Consider the following 22,321-nt stretch of genomic DNA (forward strand, 5'->3'; position numbering starts at 1 on the left):
ATTCCTGCTATCTTTTTTCAGTCGGTTTAATAATAAGTTGAAATTTATAATTAACGAGAACATCTTTTCTCATGTGATTTCTAGGCCAAGCAGAAAACGTGGTCGTTCTTAAAATACAAGAGAAGACCGGGGAAAGAAAAGGGGGAAGACGAAGGCTGTCCTAGTGATCCTGTTGGGTAGAGGTCAATGGAGCCATCTTGATGCAGGCTGCAAAACTACGTGGGGATTACCCGTTGTGGTCGTCGGGCTGATTTCATCGGTGAACAGTGGCGATTCCACCCGTGGGTGGAAGCGCCGTTTTCATCACCGTCAACGGCGAATAGTACAGCCACTTCCGCTTCCTCCACCCCACGTGGCCGAACCATTACCTGATAAGGTTGGTCCAAAGATTTAATCGCGTCTTCAGACGATCTTTAAGTTGCGTTTCTATGTAGATTCTTGAATAGTGTTTCTTCCCCCCAATCGGAAATTGCACTGGTGTAATTGGCTGTTTAATGGGTTCTATTGTTGGTTGGTTGATAAGGGTTATATATATCGAAAATAGTGATTTCGTATGTAGTATAAATTTGATATTATCGCTATCACGATAGTGTCGTGGAAGTATTATATTATGGATAAAGTGATGTAGGAAACAAAGAAAAATTGAACGTGGTGGTAAAAAGATAGAGTGAATTTGATTAGTGAAATTTTTGGGTAACTTTGAGGCAATTTATGGAAAATTAATTATCAAGTGTTATAGTTGTGATGTTTTAATGAAAAATAAGGGAAAATTAATCGAATAAAGTATAGTAGAGTAAATAGAAAATAAAATAAAAATAAAATAAAATAATTATTAAATATAAAATTAAATATAAAGTAACCATTAAGTATAAAAGATATAGTTACTATTTCTGAGTCATGTAATATAAAAATATAGCCACAGATATTTTAAACACTAAGCATAATATTTATATCTCGTTTTCAATTTGAATTTTTACTTATGTAGTGTCACTTTTAAGTTAATATTAATTGCTAGATATTTTAATAAAACAAAATGAAAAGTAATAAACAAATTTTATATAATTGCAACTTGTTTAAAATTCATTTAGAGGAATTATAAGAAAATAAAATTAAAATAAAATAAAATAATCGTTAAATATAAAAGTTATAGTCACTATTTATAAGTCATGTAACCATAATATTCATATCTCGTTTTCAATTTGAATTTTTACTTATGTAGTGTCACTTTTAAGTTAATATTAATTGCTAGATATTTTAATAAAACAAAATGAAAAGTAATAAACAAATTTTATATAATTGCAACTTGTTTAAAATTCATTTAGAGGAATTATAAGAAAATAAAATTAAAATAAAATAAAATAATCGTTAAATATAAAAGTTATAGTCACTATTTATAAGTCATGTAACCATAATATTCATATCTCGTTTTCAATTTGAATTTTTACTTATGTAGTGTCACTTTTAAGTTAATATTAATTGCTAGATATATTAATAAAACAAAATGAAAAGTAATAAACAAATTTTATATAATTGCAACTTGTTTAAAATTCATATAGAGGATTTATAAGAGACTAAAAACATGTTCAAAATAGCTATTGGCTGTCTGAACATGTGTATGACACATTTTAAATATCGATTTGCAATTAAGTTCGTCTCTTATCGATAAAAGAAGCCATTAAGTGTTTTCTACGGTGACCTGTCTCTACCCCGAGTGATAATGTACAGAAACACGCTTTAACACTCGCTGAAATATTTCCAACTCTGTTTTTAGTTTTGATTTTTATACATAATAATCCACCGTGTTTGAATTTCAGTGACGTATACATCTCGACCAATATTTTCTCGGTTGTTAAATGGAAAAGAAAAAGCTAATGCTGAATACAGAATCTGTAATAAAAGTACATGATTCTAGTGACATTTTCTAGGGACATTTGAAGCATAATATATTCAATAGCAAGATTATTCAAATTTTAAGAGATTTCTCGTGTGAGAAACATTTAGGTAAAAGACATTCTACTTTTCCTCTTACACTTGTCCTCGGTAATATTAATGCAGGTTTGAAAATAATATGACATTAAAAAAGAAAGGGAAAAAATGTATAAAATTTCAAATACGAAGATTAGATAATTTTTAAATAATTTTCAAGACGTGTGTTTAATTTTCTGCAATACAAATTGTTACGAGTATATAATAAATAAATAATGAAAACGTTAACAAGAAATAATATGAACGCAAATAAATAGATATGGAAATACATATATACAGGAAATAATAAAACAAAAATATAAAATAAAAATATTGACAAAAGAAAGTAAAGATAATATGAACGTAAATAAATAGATATGAAAATACATATATACAGGAAACAATAAAACAAAAATATAAAATATAAATATTGATAAAAGAAAGTAAAGATATAAATAAAAGAATAACCATAATATACAAAAAATATTACAATTATAAATAAATGAATAATAAACATAGAAAAATATGATCACAACATACATAAATAAATAATAAAGGTGTAAATAAGGTATAATAATAAATACCACACGTGTCACTAATTCTTTTTTAATAATCTCATTTAAATTTCATACAAAACCATTATATCGTGAGATTATGGCAATTTTAAGATTAATAATGGCACTATTAAGATTAAGATTGCCATTACATTATAAAATTATGGCAACTTCAGAGCCCTAAGAAACACTATGAAAATAATTTGTAAGCATATTTAAGAAAATCAAAGATTTATCTTACTGGAATATTTAATTAAATATTCATTAATATCAGAATGTCGTCGTTAATCACTCTCCTCCAGGTTTCCTTCGAAACAGAGTACTTTTATGGGAAGGTAGCACGCTCATATTTATCACATGTGCCTTTCTCTTTTACAACAGGACATTAAAACGCTTGAGTATGGATTCAATTATGAAAATGCTTTTACCCTCGCGTTGCCAATCTCATTTTCAACGATAACACAATTTCGATATATAATATCCGCTGAAACCTCGAGAAATCTCCATTTCTTCATTTGCATCCCGTTCTCGTTAGGTTAGGTTAGGTTAGGTTAGGTTCAACAAATTTCAAATTATTTATTTGTCCACGCGTGAGCATTTCTATTTACCGAATAATCCCATTTTTGTCGAATTTTGAATTTTTCTTCTATTCGAGCTTATACCAGTTGGGAACATAAATCCTTCTGTATTCGCATAATCGATGGCAAAGTCATGGCTTTCATTTATCGTCTTTCGCGAGTATCGATTCACGTGTCACTTATGTAAAAGCGGTGTTACATTTAGAAAGATAGATACTCCGACTGCCAATATTTGCATTAGCACTTTGACTACCTCTTCCTTCCTGTTATCTTATCGTTATCTGATTGTATCGATCCGTCAGTCATGCTGATGCGCGTTAAAGCACTAATTAACTACCCGTTTCGCGATGTTTGTCCTACGATTGAGGATTCTCAGAGCCTCGTTTGTTCCAAATTACGTTTGATACTTGATATGCGAATGGTGGTGAACAAATAGATTTTTAGAAGTGCCATAACTGTGACACGACGAAGTATAAAATAAATTGACGTTCCTTTTTTTAAGGGAAACGAAATGAAATTTTAATAGAGAACGGACAGAAATAGTGTAGTGTATTATTACTATTTTAATAATTATACTATAATAATAATTATTATTACTATATTTATACTATAATAATAATAATTATACTGAAATTATTATTATTATTACTATATTATTACTCGTGTGTCATTTTTCAGGTAATTATATAGTAATAGTAATTGTGTAATAGTAATTATAGTAATATATCATAGTAATAGTAATTATAGTAATAGTATAATAGTAATTGTAGTAATAGCAATTATATAGTAGTTAATTAGATAGTAATACCAATTATATAGTTATCAAAAAGTTTAGATGCTGCAACACTTTAAAAAATTTTTTTGCGTTTTTTTGTGGTGACGTAAATTATAATAACACTGTCAGAAGATTCACTCCAACGAGGCATTTACAATTTTAGACACGATATAAATTTTGTTAAATTTTCTAGAAAACGTAGTCATACGATATTTCCAAAAAATTAACTATAACGAAGTATGTAAAATTTTAGACAGGATATATTATGTGTATTATTAATCGTGAGTCATTTTTCAAGTAATTATATAGTAAATATATTTAAGTAGATAATTATATAATTATCAAAAAGTTTAGATGCTGCAACATTTTTACAAATTTTTTGGTGTTTCTTTGTGGTGACGTAAATTATAATAGCACTGTCAGAAAATTCACTCCAACGAGGTATTTACAATTTTAGACACGATATATATTTGGTTAAATTTTCTAGAAAACATAGTCATAGGATATTTTCAAAAAATTAATTCCAACGAAGTATGTGAAATTTTAAACAGGATATGAAATTTGCTGAATTCTCTGAAAAATATAGTAATCAAACTGCATTAAGAAATTAACACAAACAAAATATTTAATATTTTAAACATAAATAAAAATTTCTTGAATCTTCTGAGAAACATTGTCGCACAATCCTATTTGAAAATTAACACCAGCTAAGTATTTACAATTTTCAACACGATATAAAGTTTTGCATATTTTCTGGAAAGTATAAGCATATATAATACTATTTAAAAATTTACTCCAACTAAATATTTACAGTTTTAAACGTGAAATAAATTTTGTTAATTTCCCCGAAAAATATAGCCATTCCACGCTATTAAAAAATTAACTGCAACGAGATATGTATAATTTTGGACATGAGGTAAAGTTTGTTAAATTCTCTGAGAAATGTAGTCACGAAACTTCATTAAAAAATTAACACTAACCAAATACTAATTTACAACACGAAATAAAATTTTCTAAATTCCCTAAAAAAAAATATTGCGATGTGATCATGTTAAAAAATCAACTACACTAATGTATTTACAATCTTGAATATAAAATAAAATTTGTAAATTTCTCTTAAAAAACATTGCAAAGCGATCGTATTAAAAAAGACCAACTGCAATGAAACATTTCCAATTTTAAAGAAGAAATAAAATTTGTGAAATTCTCTGTAAAATATTTCGATGCGACCATATTAAAAAAGAGCAATTGGAATTAAATATTTCCAATTTTGAATATAAAATAAAATTTGTAAATTACTCTAAAGAAAACATTGCAAAGCGACTATATTAAAAAAGAGCAATTGGAATTAAATATTTCCAATTTTAAAGATAAAATAAAATTTGTGAAATTCTCTGTAAAATATTTCGATACGACCATATTAAAAAAGAGCAACTGCAATTAAATATTTCCAATTTTGAATATAAAATAAAATTTGTAAATTACTCTAAAGAAATCATTGCAAAGCGATCGCATTAAAAAATAGCAATTGGAATTAAATATTTCCGATTTTAAAGATGAAATAAAATTTGTGAAATTCTCTGTAAAATATTTCGATACGACCATATTAAAAAAGAGCAACTGCAATTAAATATTTCCAATTTTAAAGATGAAATAAAATTTATAAATTTCTCTTAAAAAACATAGCAAAGCGACCGTATTAAAAAAGAGCAATTGGAATTAAATATTTCCAATTTTGAATATAAAATAAAATTTGTAAATTACTCTAAAGAAAACATTGCAAAGCGACTATATTAAAAAAGAGCAATTGGAATTAAATATTCCCAATTTTAAAGATAACACAAAATTTGTAAATTTCTCTGTAAAACATTTCGATATGACCGTATTAAAAAAGACCAAATAGTGTAGTGTATTATTACTATTTTAATAATTATACTATAATAATAATTATTATTACTATATTTATACTATAATAATAATAATTATACTGAAATTATTATTATTATTACTATATTATTACTCGTGTGTCATTTTTCAGGTAATTATATAGTAATAGTAATTGTGTAATAGTAATTATAGTAATATATCATAGTAATAGTAATTATAGTAATAGTATAATAGTAATTGTAGTAATAGCAATTATATAGTAGTTAATTAGATAGTAATACCAATTATATAGTTATCAAAAAGTTTAGATGCTGCAACACTTTAAAAAATTTTTTTGCGTTTTTTTGTGGTGACGTAAATTATAATAACACTGTCAGAAGATTCACTCCAACGAGGCATTTACAATTTTAGACACGATATAAATTTTGTTAAATTTTCTAGAAAACGTAGTCATACGATATTTCCAAAAAATTAACTATAACGAAGTATGTAAAATTTTAGACAGGATATATTATGTGTATTATTAATCGTGAGTCATTTTTCAAGTAATTATATAGTAAATATATTTAAGTAGATAATTATATAGTTATCAAAAAGTTTAGATGCTGCAACATTTTTACAAATTTTTTGGTGTTTCTTTGTGGTGACGTAAATTATAATAGCACTGTCAGAAAATTCACTCCAACGAGGTATTTACAATTTTAGACACGATATATATTTGGTTAAATTTTCTAGAAAACATAGTCATAGGATATTTTCAAAAAATTAATTCCAACGAAGTATGTGAAATTTTAAACAGGATATGAAATTTGCTGAATTCTCTGAAAAATATAGTAATCAAACTGCATTAAGAAATTAACACAAACAAAATATTTAATATTTTAAACATAAATAAAAATTTCTTGAATCTTCTGAGAAACATTGTCGCACAATCCTATTTGAAAATTAACACCAGCTAAGTATTTACAATTTTCAACACGATATAAAGTTTTGCATATTTTCTGGAAAGTATAAGCATATATAATACTATTTAAAAATTTACTCCAACTAAATATTTACAGTTTTAAACGTGAAATAAATTTTGTTAATTTCCCCGAAAAATATAGCCATTCCACGCTATTAAAAAATTAACTGCAACGAGATATGTATAATTTTGGACATGAGGTAAAGTTTGTTAAATTCTCTGAGAAATGTAGTCACGAAACTTCATTAAAAAATTAACACTAACCAAATACTAATTTACAACACGAAATAAAATTTTCTAAATTCCCTAAAAAAAAATATTGCGATGTGATCATGTTAAAAAATCAACTACACTAATGTATTTACAATCTTGAATATAAAATAAAATTTGTAAATTTCTCTTAAAAAACATTGCAAAGCGATCGTATTAAAAAAGACCAACTGCAATGAAACATTTCCAATTTTAAAGAAGAAATAAAATTTGTGAAATTCTCTGTAAAATATTTCGATGCGACCATATTAAAAAAGAGCAATTGGAATTAAATATTTCCAATTTTGAATATAAAATAAAATTTGTAAATTACTCTAAAGAAAACATTGCAAAGCGACTATATTAAAAAAGAGCAATTGGAATTAAATATTTCCAATTTTGAATATAAAATAAAATTTGTAAATTACTCTAAAGAAAACATTGCAAAGCGACTATATTAAAAAAGAGCAATTGGAATTAAATATTTCCAATTTTAAAGATAAAATAAAATTTGTGAAATTCTCTGTAAAATATTTCGATACGACCATATTAAAAAAGAGCAACTGCAATTAAATATTTCCAATTTTGAATATAAAATAAAATTTGTAAATTACTCTAAAGAAATCATTGCAAAGCGATCGCATTAAAAAATAGCAATTGGAATTAAATATTTCCGATTTTAAAGATGAAATAAAATTTGTGAAATTCTCTGTAAAATATTTCGATACGACCATATTAAAAAAGAGCAACTGCAATTAAATATTTCCAATTTTAAAGATGAAATAAAATTTATAAATTTCTCTTAAAAAACATAGCAAAGCGACCGTATTAAAAAAGAGCAATTGGAATTAAATATTTCCAATTTTGAATATAAAATAAAATTTGTAAATTACTCTAAAGAAAACATTGCAATGCGACCATATTAAAAAAGAGCAATTGGAATTAAATATTCCCAATTTTAAAGATAACACAAAATTTGTAAATTTCTCTGTAAAACATTTCGATATGACCGTATTAAAAAAGACCAACTGCAATGGAACATTTCCAATTTTAAAGATGAAATAAAATTTGTAAAATTCTCTGTAAAATATTTCGATACGACCATATTGAAGAAGATTAATTGGAGTTAAATATTTCCAATTTTGAATATAAAATAAAATTTATAAATTTCTCTAAAGAAACATAGTAAAGCGACCGTATTAAAAAAGAGCAATTGGAATTAAATATTTCCAATTTTGAATATAAAATAAAATTTGTAAATTTCTCTGTAAAACATTTCAATGTGACCGTATTAAAGAAGATCAATTGGAGTTAAATATTTCCAATTTTGAATATAAAATAAAATTTATAAATTTCTCTAAAACAAACATTGCAATGCGACCGTATTAAAACACATCAACTGCAACGAAACATCTCCAATTTTAATTATGAAATAAAACTTGTAAAATTCTCTGAACAGTATAGTCGTGAAATTTGTTGAAGAAACTACCTCGATTTGGTTATAACAAATATTTGCATTTCAATCGCAAATCCAATATCTTCGCTTCCCTCTCCTCTCACAATTTTACCCCACATACGAGTTCACAATCCACGCCCCTGTTTTCCTAATACGTATTCCATGCTTCCATCTTCTTGCGCCTGTGTTCCCCAGCAATATTCCCAGCTCGTTCCCTCTCGTATTGCTTCTCTCTCTCTATCGAAGTCTCCGCCTCGTAGCCAGAAAATGCAATGTGTACTTACATGATATAGCGTTTCCTACGCTTATCCGGGACGATATCAATTTTTCTATAAGAAAAGACGTCTCCTTCGAGCATAGTAACTCAACCTGTGGCCAAGTTTGCACCGTCACCTGATATAATTTCATTCGATACCCTTTTTCGCTCCCTGTAGACCCGAAGACAAACGAAATTTCATTCTGCCTTCGATCACTATGATTTCCTTCGGAAACGTTTGTTTCCATTTTCCACCCTCGTCAGCTTTTCGTATATTTTATTCCTTTCATTGGGGTACGAATGTTCCCCGTGAACGATTACGCTACCCCGACGGATGTGCTAGATTGTAAATCGTTAATCATGTTTGCTTGCACCCATTCAGTCTGCTTCATTGTTTTATGAGGCGATGTACTGATAACCCGAGTACTTACGGCACTGGATACATGAGCTGGCTACAAAGGGAATCGATTTTCGCGCAATTCTTTGGGATATGGGGATTGAAGGGTAATGGCGTGTTGGTTATTCGAATCGTGTATTTGTTCGGTTAACATCCCGTTGCTTTTAAATTGAAATTATTGTGTCAGGTAATGGACAGCTTGATTGGGTTTATGAAGTATGTGGATTGTAGGCCTGTGATGAGCGATCAGGTGAACGTGTACAGCTCGATGTATCAGTGCATGAATATTTCAATGGAACTGTGAGTAAATGGCTAGCGTAAGTAAGTGTCACGCGACACTCTGTGACAGTTTTATGGCAGATTTTCCTCTTCACTGTTTGTCGCGATCGAAACTCTCGTGTCTCCGACGGGTTGTAAGGCCGTCTCGCGACTACGACACGTGTTGCCCGCCAAATGAATATTGGGCAACTGTTTAAGTTGCACGAGCAGAAAACAGTCGTGTCTACGACATTCGACGTTTCGAAAAGAACCGTGGCGTGTTGCTGATTTGAATCGGTTAGACGGAGCTTTTGAAGAGAACCGTGTCTCTGAGGTCTCGAACCGAATTGTTTTAGAGAGAACCCGTGTCTCTCAGAGCTCGTGCGAAAGTGACCTCCTCGATCTTCCTAAGATCGGCCTTAGGAAAAATCGGGAGCTCGCCAAATATGATTGGCTGTTTTTGACCAAGGGCGTTCCCTTGGTTCGCGAATCCGTGACCTTGGAGTAAGGGAAGGTTCCCCCAAAAAACAACGACAGTGGAGGAAACCCTCTCCTCCAAGGTGGGGTACCTGGGATCCACCCGCGCGCCGATGACCCCATCCGTCGTTTATTACCCCTAGCGAGGGCCTGAGGCTTCCAACGTGTGCGGACCACGTGGAGCCCTCAGGCCTATTGTCAGCCAAGTCTTAAGAGCCGTCGCCTAATTTCGTTAAATTAGGGATTTCCAGGATTCTCGTGTTCCGCGACACGAGAAGTCAAAGAAAAAAGGTAAAGCATTCAAACATGCTGAAGGCATGGAGCGGAAAATTCCGATGCCGAATTGTTCGACCCTAAGACCTGGCTGTTGGAAGACCGTAACAGGTCTTCCTTGTTCCACGACGGAACACCGTTGTTTCCTAATGTATATCGTCACTAGGTCGATCTTAGTTGGCGACGATTAGTGACGCACGGTTCTTTGAGGAAGGTTCTGTCTAGCTTCGAAGTGGTAAGTGGACTGTATTTTAGGAGAACTCTCCTCGTGACTGCTCTGTCGGTGGTTTTATAAGCTTCGTCTGTCTACTGATTGGTTGCGAATAATATTGGGGGTGTGTGCTAGCTCCAGCGTCTTTCGGTGGTAGTGGTTGTTTAAACAATCTGGGTCCTTATGCCAGTCGTCTTAAGGGTGATATATCGTTGCTTGTTACGGTTTACCCAAGTGGTGGCTTAGGTGACAATGAGTGCATAGACGTCAAGGGACGCTGACAATAAGGACATAAAACAGTCCTCCACTTGACCTGGGACATTGCGGTCCTAGGGCCGCAACACTGGTACTTGTAAAATTTCAGAGCTTCACATTTAGATACACAGTCTGTCCTAAACGAAAGGATGAACGGAATACTGGAAATAGTATTTCAAGGATTAACAGCTAACATACTTTTTGTCAGGATACGTTATACTTGGGAGAGCACAGTGTCCTTTGAAACGCTTCTTGCTTTCAGCACTCTTCACACATGGGTACCCAATTGTCCCTGGTTACTTGGTAATTAGTTAAAAGCTTCATAGTCAAGTGTCAGAGCTAGAGCTAGATTTCCTATTGCTAGGAATTCCAAGATCGAAGAGGACATTTGTTTTAGTAGAAGGTCATATGGGTTCATTAGTTGATTAGTTGTTGCCCTTAAAACAAGTTGCCATAGCAAACAGAAAGCTTGGGGTACTTTTGATCAAAAGGCTGGCTATTGGAGCTGGAACAAAGTGGTTGTTTAGAATACTACTGCGAAATTTAGATTCATTAGCTCAGTCCAGTTCAGTTCAGATTGTAGTTCAGATTGGTTTAGGAGACCCTGGATCAGTTTCATTTGCCATTCGCTCAGTACAGGCTTATTTAGAGGTTCTTTACCTCAGACACGATGTAACATCTCGACTCTCGATTAGAAAATTCAAATGATGAGGAGGTATAGCGATTTAACCGAGTAGATTCCTCCATTTCTGAAGGAATTTTCAAATACGAGTCATCTTCTAATCAATTGTGTAGTGCATACACCTCTAACTGTGCTATATTAGTGGTAGTGTGCTATATTTCACAGTAATGAAATATCTGGTCAGTAATTCAACTTTATCGTTCTAGCAACTGTCAATTTCTGATTCTCAGTTTATTGCTAACTAATTCTCAGTTCAATTGTACATTTAGAAGTCTTTAATTTATAATTAGATGTAATCATTGGTGACTCAGTCAGTTACACTGAAGACACGTTCAAGTTCCCATCAGCCCACAAAGGATTAGGTGATTCTGTCGGTAGAATGGGACAATATCTTGATCTATCAACGAAAAATGCAAAGTATCATAGAATACCATTTCAGAAAGAAATCGCGAATCGGCTATTGCCAACAGAAACAAATTGTAAACCGATCAATATTTTCTAGAATCAAATGGAAAAGTTACTTTTTGTAACAAAATTAAATTGCGTGGTCCCTACGGTGAAGTGAAACGTAGGTTAAGAGAAGCATAAAAGCAGGGCCCTTGACGACCAAAACAGAGTCCTTAGAAATTAATTGTGACCAGCACGAGCGTGAGTCGCTCGAGGTTGGAAAGACAGTTAAATTAAAGTGCGTCTTTGTGTGTTTTCGTTGTTATTTTGGTGTTCTTTTTCTAGGTTAAATTAGTTTTATGAGTTTCGTATTTGTGTTACTTTGTTGTAACACAACAAAGTTGTGTTCTGTTAGATTTGGTATTTCAAAACCAGTTTTCGTCATCCTACGGTATATTTACATAGAAGATAGTAACGCAATGAGCATAAAATATTATATTGAAATGATAAATTAGTTCTCTTTCTTCACAATCTCTTTCTTCTCAATTTCAATCTTCTTCCTTCACAAGCTCTGATTCTTCTATGTCGACTACTGCTCCAGGACATTCTTTAAAACATCAGTTACCTTAAACAGGACTCTCGCATATCACATTTACATCATAGACTTCATAACTGTAGACAAAAGAGTCTCTACGCCCAGCTGATGATCTTGGTCTCCGTCTTTGACCAATATTGATCACTGTTTGTGACCATAGGAGTGTCAACGGACTTCGACAGCAGTGAGGATGTTGACAAGCTGTGCCTTCTTCTCGCTGAAGTATAGTACATCTTTGTAGGATCAGATTTAGGTGGTTGACTAAAGATAGTATTGTTATTACGAATATTACAAATGTGTATTATATATTTAATGTTATATTATAAATTGTATAACTATATTTTGTAATACAGTTATTACAAATACCATAAATATGTAGGTAGGTGCGGATTTTGGGTGGATTGACTTAAGCTAGTATTGTTGGCTTCTTAATAGAATAAAATAAGCTTACACATAGAATATGTATAATATGAAACAAGAGAGATCAGCTATGGGCACGCTCTTCTCATCTTTCTTAGGCTAACTTGGACTTCTTACATACTCTCTGACTGACACACTCTCTGATTCTCTGCGCCCTTGCACCCTTATTTGAACCATTCATTCTATCCTTTTTCCACACTCAGGTTTTCCTGTCCAATACCTCTTTCTTCGCAACCTTGGTGGACCGGGTACTTCAAACACATGCCGCACTCGTAAACTAACTTCCAATCCTCTATAGCACTCGGCTGTCATACACATCCACTCGATCTTCTAGCGCGTGGTCACCTTTGTTCTAAGTTCAAACACTTCCGACATTCTTTCGACCCCATACTCATTTCCAATCCTACATCTTCCTAACCTGTTCCATCCCGGAGAGCGTGTTTATAACATGATTTTTATTCCAAGGCTTACACTTTTAACAGACCTAACGGTTTACGATATATTTTATATCGCGACTGCAATTCCGGAGGATAGATGTGCCTCACCGCCGTTCTAGCGGATTAAGTTGCAAAGGTAAAGGCGAAAGTTTAGGAATTTTTACAAGTACCAGACTCGACAGATGGGACCCACGTGTGACAGACTCAACGAGCGACGAACGGACACCGCTTATAAATCGCGTCATTGACCATCAAAAATCGACTCCTTGACAGTTTCCTACTCCTTAGCCAAAGGTCCTTCCGTCACACCCTCTGTCCAATTAAAACTCCTTACTTTTCCACCACCAACGTTTATTTTGCCCAATCGGAACTAAACTGGAGAAAACACCGGACAGGACACGACGAGACACGACATAGATCAAATTCGAGAAATCGGTTCGTCTTCGACACCGATCCTTGAAACATCTTACTTACACGTATAAACGCGTGTTCGAAACGGTACTCCGTTCAACGTCTCCATTATAACTATTCTATACTTTTCTATAAATAAACGCTCTCTTTTATCAACACACACTTCGGGATCCTTATTATTACAACTAGTCACGCAATATTAATTTGGCGCGTGATAAGCGTTCTAGGACATCGAAGGGATTCGATAAATAGGACGCTACACTGACCATATAATCTTGCACACATATTCCTTCTTCCTCTGTGCCTATCTCTTTCACTTCGTGCAGTCGTTCTAGGACGACATTCAGACACGTCCAAAGTCTTGGGTAATCGTGCATCCTTCATTCACGCGATTATCTCAAACATTCGTTCTAAATACTCCTCGTTCACAGCTTTAGTATTCTAGACCAAGATCCCTTCGTTTGTAGGCATACCTCTAGCTGACCTAACACTCTTCACTCTTGCTAAAAGAGAACCTATTTTGTTTCACTCGCAAGTTCATCTTCAAAGTTCATCACAGCTACTCAGGTCCTGCGTCACCAAAATGTACCTATTACCTTTGTCTACCACATATCGTGTAGAGGTGAGTAGACGATTAAAGGGATTCCACCTTTGACAGCTGTAAAATCCTTAGCTTCAGTAGTAGCAGTGGTTTAGTGGTTCTTGATGAAGAGGGTTGAGTTGAGAGAGTAATGGAATAAGTTACGTTGCTATACTCTTTATCTTACGTTCACAGAACTGTCTAGGTGTGATATTTACTCGTATTAACTGTACACTAACGATTATAATTAAATAGTGTGATGAAATATATGGAAGTAAGCATACATAGGGTGTCCCACGTAACAATTGCCATGATTGTTCAAGCATTAACGATGATTTGATAAACATACGTTTGAAATGAAACTTGGCCAGTTTACACAGGACTATAAATTATAGTAAAGAAATTTTGAAAAATTTTTTTTGAAGTTAGAAATTAACCCTTTGCACTCGAGGGGTGAGTTTCAATCACCATTTCATAAAATTTGGAAGATCGATATTAATTAATATATGAGATTTAATGTAATGTAACAGTGTGCGAGGTATCAAAATCAAATAATTCTACAATTCTATTATTATACAATTCTTTATTTACTGCTCAAAAAAGTATCGTCAGTTTTTTAGTAGAGAATCTTTGAATTTCTACTCTTCTCTAGTCAAAAAATCGTCGAGTGCAAAGGGTTAAGATGGTATTATATATTTTGACTTCGTGGTCCTATTGCTCGTGTCAATATGAACCTAACTCTAACCATTGTTTTAGTATAGCGTGATTTTTATTCACAAGAAATTTTTGATTATATATCGTGCAGTTTCTCGTAATAAAATTTTTGTTTCTAGTGTTCGATTTGGGAAACGTAAAGTTATGACAAATGGTCATATTACTTACCATTTCTACAATATCTACTTTCATATGACAATAATGAAGTTTGCTTTTGTTAACTCGATCATGAAATATCATAATTTTTTAAATGGGACTAGTAGTCATTTTATGTCATTGGTCATATATCGGGATCAATTATATCACATCGTATAAATTTACATCCTTCCTCTAGGCTACTGCATATATTATGTGCTGTTTAACGAATTAGATTTTGTACATCATTAAAAATACCTATTTGTTATATAGTAATCCTGTTATTATTACTCTGCTTAAACTCTATAGCTGAGGAGATAATTTTGATGCAAATTCTGTGTAGCAGAGAGAGATTAGGACAGGTGTTTACAATATCACGAAATTTCAAGGTCCGAGATTAACGCATCGAGGATATGTTTCTGTTTCCATGAAAATTAATTTTATGCGTATTTTCATTAAAATTAGTTCGTTGATTTGTAGGGAATATATTATCTGTGTTGTATAAAGAGAATCGGCTATTAAGAAAATATTTTGAATCAAGAATTATTCAAAATATAGAAGAAATTCAGTAATAGGAGCTGCTGAGAATATTTATATATTTGAGAATACCTGTGTGACCTAATACTTAATATTTATAACATCTGTAACAAAATTTAATAATTAATATTTAATATTTATAATGTCTATAATAAAATTTTATATGTAATTAATTTTATTTATTTTATTAATTAGATTAAATATTAAGTTTAATATTCGATGTTTAATATTTATGATATTTATATATTATTTTATTATATTTATATCTGACAATAGCATCTTTTAAAGATTATATTAAAAATGTTTCAAAATAATTTCTAGAAATTCCAAACAAATAATTAATTTGATACAATTGAAACAGTTCAAAATAAAATCACTTCGTACCAATTAAGAGATAATGGAATGCATCTCATTTACTCAATTTATTTTACTAAATTCCGTCTAAATTTAATTCTCAGTAATAAGCTTTATATGGAACTTAAATTTTCTATCAATTATTTTAAAGAGATATCGTTGTACTTTTTTCGTTTAAATAAATTACTTTAAGTAACTTTAGTTAATGTGGTACATTTACTTGCTATTGAAATAGAGTTTAATATCAATAGAGATAGCAGAACTCATCTAGATATTTGGTTTATCAAGTTCCAAGAACATGTACCTTTGAATAAACATCCTGTGCTACATAGATCTTCAATGTAGATATAAATTACATATTCCATTATATAATTTAATTAATAGTTCTTTGAGAAGGTTCAGTTCTTAGGCTACATACATGGAATGATGATAAATTTTTATTTAATATATGTTATTATGTATATTTAAGGTACTTTAATTAAAATTATACTTTCACTATATCTCAATATTTTTCAATAGAATTTTAAAAATAAGGCTTTTTAGTAAGAGAAATTTATATCTTATTTTTATATTTTTATTTATTTTATTTCTCTACTTTTCTATTCATTACTCGTAAATCATTGATTATTTGCAGCCACTGTACATCAACCAATTTGTACTTATAATATGTTTTAATACATTAATACTACGTTTTAATTTTTTAATTTTACATAAGTAGAACAAGTAATATTTAGTATATGTAGTATATGTAAGTATGGCATATTTATATATAGTATGAATGATGAATAATATTTGAAATATATATTTCCTTTCAAAGAATGATTTTCAGTAGAAAAGCGTACCATAAACCAGTCACATACTCATCGTGAATATTTTAAATTTGCTTTTTTTATAGCATTCCTTTCTACAATTTTTATTTCTTATTTTATATCTCTCTCCCATCTTTTATTTTACAATGCCACGATAACACACTAAATAAAAGATAAAAATAATAAATATATAAATTTTTGTATCTAAAATGCTTGTCAAAAGTAGTATATATGAAACCTGGTATCATAATATAAACAATGAATTTGTTATTGTGACCGAGTAATCTCTGTTCACTTTTTTAAACAGTTCCAAGAGTAGTATTTTATCTAAATTTAATAGTAAATGGTGTAAAAACAATAGTTATACACATTTTAGCAGAATCCTTAAATATGGAATCTCTAAATATAAATCTCATTATATGGAACATAAATTTGATACTATATTCTAACAATTCTTTTCCATTTCTTAGATAGTTATTGACATCATAATCCAAAGAATAATATTTTACCTAAATTTTATTGCAAGTCACATAAAAACAATAGTTATATAGATTTCAGCACACTCCCTAAAAGTAGCTAAAATAAAACCTAATTTCATAATAAGGATCATAAATTTGTTATTATAGTTACATAATTCTAAATATTGAATCTCTAAATATAAATCTCATGATATGGAACATAAATTTGATACTATAATCTAACAATTCCTTTCCATTTCTTAGATAGTTATTAACATAATAATTCAAAGAATAATATTTTACCTAAATTTTATTGCAAGTCACATAAAAACAATAGTTATATAGATTTCAGCACACTCCCTAAAAGTAGCTAAAATAAAACCTAATTTCATAATAAGGATCATAAATTTGTTATTATAGTTACATAATTCTAAATATTGAATCTCTAAATATAAATCTCATGATATGGAACATAAATTTGATACTATAATCTAACAATTCCTTTCCATTTCTTAGATAGTTATTAACATAATAATTCAAAGAATAATATTTTACCTAAATTTTATTGCAAGTCACATAACAACAATAGTTATGTAGATTTCAGCACACTCCCTAAAAGTAGCCAAAACAGAACTTAATTTCATCAATGATCATAAATTTGTTACTATTGTGAGTATTGGTTTTATGAGAATGTGAGTGTTGGTTTTATATGTGTGAATGGTATTGAGGTAGAATAAATGAATATTATTTAGTATGACATAAATATAATACGTGTGAGTGGAATCTAGTGTGATTGTTGATAAAAATGTTTAGAAGAATATGCCAGAATGAAACAGATATGTGAGAATCTTCAAAGAGTAAACACGTGTTAATAAGTGTAAGAGAGAGTGAGAGATAGAGAAGAATTTTCTAGATAGTGTGAATCTTTTTGTTTAAAATATTACATTGCGAATTGATGTGAATATTTAATCATTATTATACAAACATATTAATTTGTTAACTGTTAAAAAACGTACAAGAAATTGGTTTCCTTTTCTATCCACAACTATAACTTAATCTCTTTTCATTTTTTAAACAATTATTGACATCCTAATCCAAGGAGTAATATTTTACCAAAATTTCATAGCAAGTCAGATAGAAGCAATGCTTTCACAAATTTTCATAATTAACATAACTAATCTAAATTAACCCTTTGGACTGGAAGATTTCTGCGTTGTGAAGATGCACTTTATGCTAAAATTAAAAAAAGAAAATCGTGTATTTGCGTGAGAAACGAACGAATGGAATAATTTTATTTCGATGTTCTTAATATAATTATCATCATCCATTATTTAAGTTATAGCTGTATATCGTCAATAGGTCGACCGCAATTGGCGACGGTTAATGACGCACCAAATCTCTTGAGGAACTTGTTCTTTTAGTGGACTGTATATTTCGTAATAGTTCCGGTTAACTCTTCTGAACTCTTCGAATGTTACTTGCTGACTGACTGGTACTGACCTAACTAACTTGTGCGATGCACGATCTTTCGGAGCCCATGGTTTCCAAAAGGAAATCGGTTTTCCCATTGGTGGTTGACAGGACCGAGGGTAGGCCCTCGATCCGCGAATCAGATGCCCCCAAAGAAGGGAGGACCGTCTTCCACGACCAGGTCTGCCAGTGGAGGAAGCCTCTCCCTCAAAGGGGGTTGCTGGTGGACCACCCGCACATTCGTGATCCTTCCTGAAGGACCCGTTACTTTATGGCTTCGAAAGTCGCGACATCGCACATGGCCTGGTCCCTTTCTTTGCAGGCCTATTCTCAGCCAAATCCTAAGTGCTGTTGCCTGCTTTCTAACATTAATGGCTAAAGAAAGCCTCGTGTCCGGTGACCCGAGGGAAATAAAGAATTGTTTGAAAATGCATTGAAAATGAAGATAGAAAGGACACGGAACTTGAACTAAAACAGCAATTAGAATCTGGCTGCCAGAAGACCCTAACGGTCTTCTGGGTCTATTCTAACCAAGGGACGAACAAAATACCGGCACGACATTCCAAGGCTTAACAATGGCATTAAAACAAACGGTGACTGAGAGTCACCTCTCGAGTGCAAAGGGTTAATTTAAATAATTTTCATAATTAATATATCCGATCTAAAAATCTGCCAAAATTTTCTGTAACAAATCCCCTAGACGAAACCCAGTCTTCTAATATAAATAATAATCTGTCGCTGTAGTACTCTAAATTCTGAGCTATAATTAACATCGTGACAGAGAGAACAGCGCGTTATTCGCATTCCGAATCGAACTATTTGCAACGTGTTCGAATCCACGGTAAGTAGGTGACGTTAGGAATTGCTTTAATAACAAGGCGATCCGTAATACCCGGAATACGTCGAATTACACGAGTGCTCCTCCTTGCCACCGCAAATGGACGCCGCTCGCACATTTTCTGGGTCCCCGTGTACTCGTATTATGCTGGTACACGCCTGGCTCAACGAGTCGCGCCAATCTTAATTATTTTTGACAGAACTGGGTCAGATTTTAAATTGTCGGCGTGCTTCAAATAACGCTTTAATGCGTGTACTTCCCGCTTTTCCTACGACTAAAGCACTCCGACAAACAATTTATGCCCGTTGTTTTTGCAACTGTAACCATTTTACTTAACGCGCTCGTCGCTGTGCTACGTGGCCCAACGTACGGGGATTTAGGAAGAAAAATTTTTAATGGAGGACAATTCGTAATATGATAAAACAGGGCTGACGATTATAGTTTAACTTTAATTTTAACGGTAGAGCTACAGACCTCAAATGTGTACTTAAATATGCTCTACATGGATAATAATGATTAGAAGGATTATATATATTTATGTTCTTATTTAAATAAAAATCAGTGACTACTTTGACAGGAAAGAAACTATGCAGTTGCATTAATGAGAAAAATGAAAAGGCTGAGGAAAATCATTTTGATTCCTTTGATAGTTTTAGTATTAATTTGTCTGAGATTGGTATATATACATTTAATACTCTAAATAGTGATGTAGATGACTATATTTCTTATTTAGAACAGAGATTAATTATTTATCTGTTTGTTATTTTGTGCAAATAAAAATACGTCGATATCTCAGGTATTTTGTCGTAATTTATTATAGTTCTTCTGTAAAATTTAACAAAGGGTATGTGATCTAATAATTTTAAATGTGGAAATTAATTTGATACCATATTAAATAAGATACAAATTTTATATAATAAAAAGGACGTGTGTAATTAATTTAATAATATAATTAATTTTAGTAATATAATTAATTTTTTGAAATATAATTAATTTTAATATTTGATGTATTATCAGTTAGTGTCTTTCAAGAATACAAATTTTGTATTAAAATTCTTTTGACAATATGGAAACATTATCTTATGAAGATTCTTTTGTGTCTTCAGTCTTCATTAGAATCAGCATACAATTGGTGATAATTTCTATGTCGATATATATATATCTGTCATTTATTAGAGGAAACATCTTGTAACTCTGTCAATCATCAAATGATTGACAGAATTATATGTGTATATCAGAGTTAGTCTGACAATACACAACAGTGTACAATAAGACCAGGTAACAAAGGGATGTTCACTAGACAATAGATTGTCAATCAATAGTTAAACAATAAGATATATAATATATATATATTTAAGTTAACAATATAAAATATTCTACTGAATATAAAAGTGAATTATGGAGAATCTAGAGCATTATACTACAATAGCCAGTTCTGTGCAACATCTCTAACACTGCACCTAACTTCATCAGAGGTCAAGTGGCGCACTCGTGATATTAAATGTCTGATAGTACAAAACTCTCTGTGTCTCTACGGCATTTAGATCAAGGAGCATATGTCAACAATCACAATCGTTTCAATTGATCAGCTGAGGAATTAAAAATTTGGAGCTTCATTGCCAATATCTCTGTTTATTATCAATTAAAAATTAGGGAGATGGTGCGAACTGTAAATCTGGGAGATTGTATTCCCCCCTTTATTATATTCACTAACAATTAAAAATTAGAAATTTAAGAGGAGTATTATAAATTAAAAATTGGTTACAATCGAATATTAAACCAGTTTGAGTTGGTTCTAATTCAAAATTAGGAAAGGTGAAAAGAGTACCAAATTTGGAAGAGCATTTCCTACATCATTTCACTTGATAGTTAGTCAATATTTCTATTACTATTAATAAAAAATTAGAAATTTAGGAAAAGTATTAAAAATAAAAAATCTGTTCCAATTATCCAGTATTAAACAAATTTAAATCGATTTTAATTAAAAATTGAAAAAACTAAAAAGAATAACAAATTTGGGAGGCATATCGTACATAGTTTCACTTGTGAGTTAGCCAATATCTCTACCTGTTGTCAATAAGAAATTACAAATTTAGGAAAAGTAGCATAAATTAATTTCAATTAAGTATTAAACAAATTTAAATCGATTCTAGTTAAAAATTGAAAAGACTAAGAAGAATAAAAAATCCAATTAAAAATTGAAAAGACTAAGAAGAATAACAAAATTAAGAAGGCATATCCTACATAGTCTCACTTGTTAGTTAGCCAATATCTCCACCTGTTGTCAATAAGAAATTACAAATTTAGGAAAAGTAGCATAAATTAATTCCAATCGGGTATTAAACAAATTTAAATCGATTCTAATTAAAAATTGAAAAGACTAAGAAGAATAACAAAATTGGAAGGGCATATCCTACATAGCCTCACTTACTGGTTACCCAATATCTCTATCTGCTGTCAATACAAAATTGTAAGTTGAGGAAAAGTAGTAAAAATTAATTTCAATTAAATATTAAATCAATTTAAATCGGATCCAATTACAAATTGAAAAAAGTAGGGAAAATGACAAATTTGGGAGAGCATATCTTATATAGTCTCACTTGCTAGTTAGCCAATATCTCTACCTGTTGTCAATAAGAAATTACAAATTTAGAAAAAGTAACGAAAATTACTTCCAATTGAATATTAAACCGATTTAAATCGAATCCAATTAAAAATTGAAAAAAGTAGGAAGAATAACAAATTTGAGGGGGCATATCCTACATAGCCTCACATGCTAGCCAATATGCTCTACCGATGTTCCCGGTACTTTATTACTTCTTGAAATGGTCTGTATTTTCTCGGGAAGTACCCTCTTTACTTGGCTATAATTCCACGCCCGTCGAAAAGTCTTTTATGGTCTCTAGTTGTTCAGTGCTTCCCTAGAACTGATTGTAAGT

At 31.0% G+C, this 22,321-nt stretch overlaps 1 long non-coding RNA gene across 2 annotated transcripts in view; it reads left to right on the plus strand.

Annotated features, from left to right (window-relative positions):
• LOC108545516 (uncharacterized) overlaps positions 1-22,321 on the plus strand; it is a 232,606-nt gene that overhangs the window by 207,836 nt on the left and 2,449 nt on the right. For both annotated transcript variants that reach the window (XR_001890091.1, XR_001890092.1), the window contains one exon: positions 85-376. This is a non-coding gene — a long non-coding RNA (uncharacterized LOC108545516). The remainder of the gene's footprint in view (positions 1-84; positions 377-22,321) is intronic.

Source organism: Eufriesea mexicana, unplaced genomic scaffold, assembly GCF_001483705.2.
Source record: "Eufriesea mexicana isolate 0111107269 unplaced genomic scaffold, ASM148370v2 scaffold472, whole genome shotgun sequence".
NCBI lineage: Eukaryota > Metazoa > Arthropoda > Insecta > Hymenoptera > Apidae > Eufriesea > Eufriesea mexicana.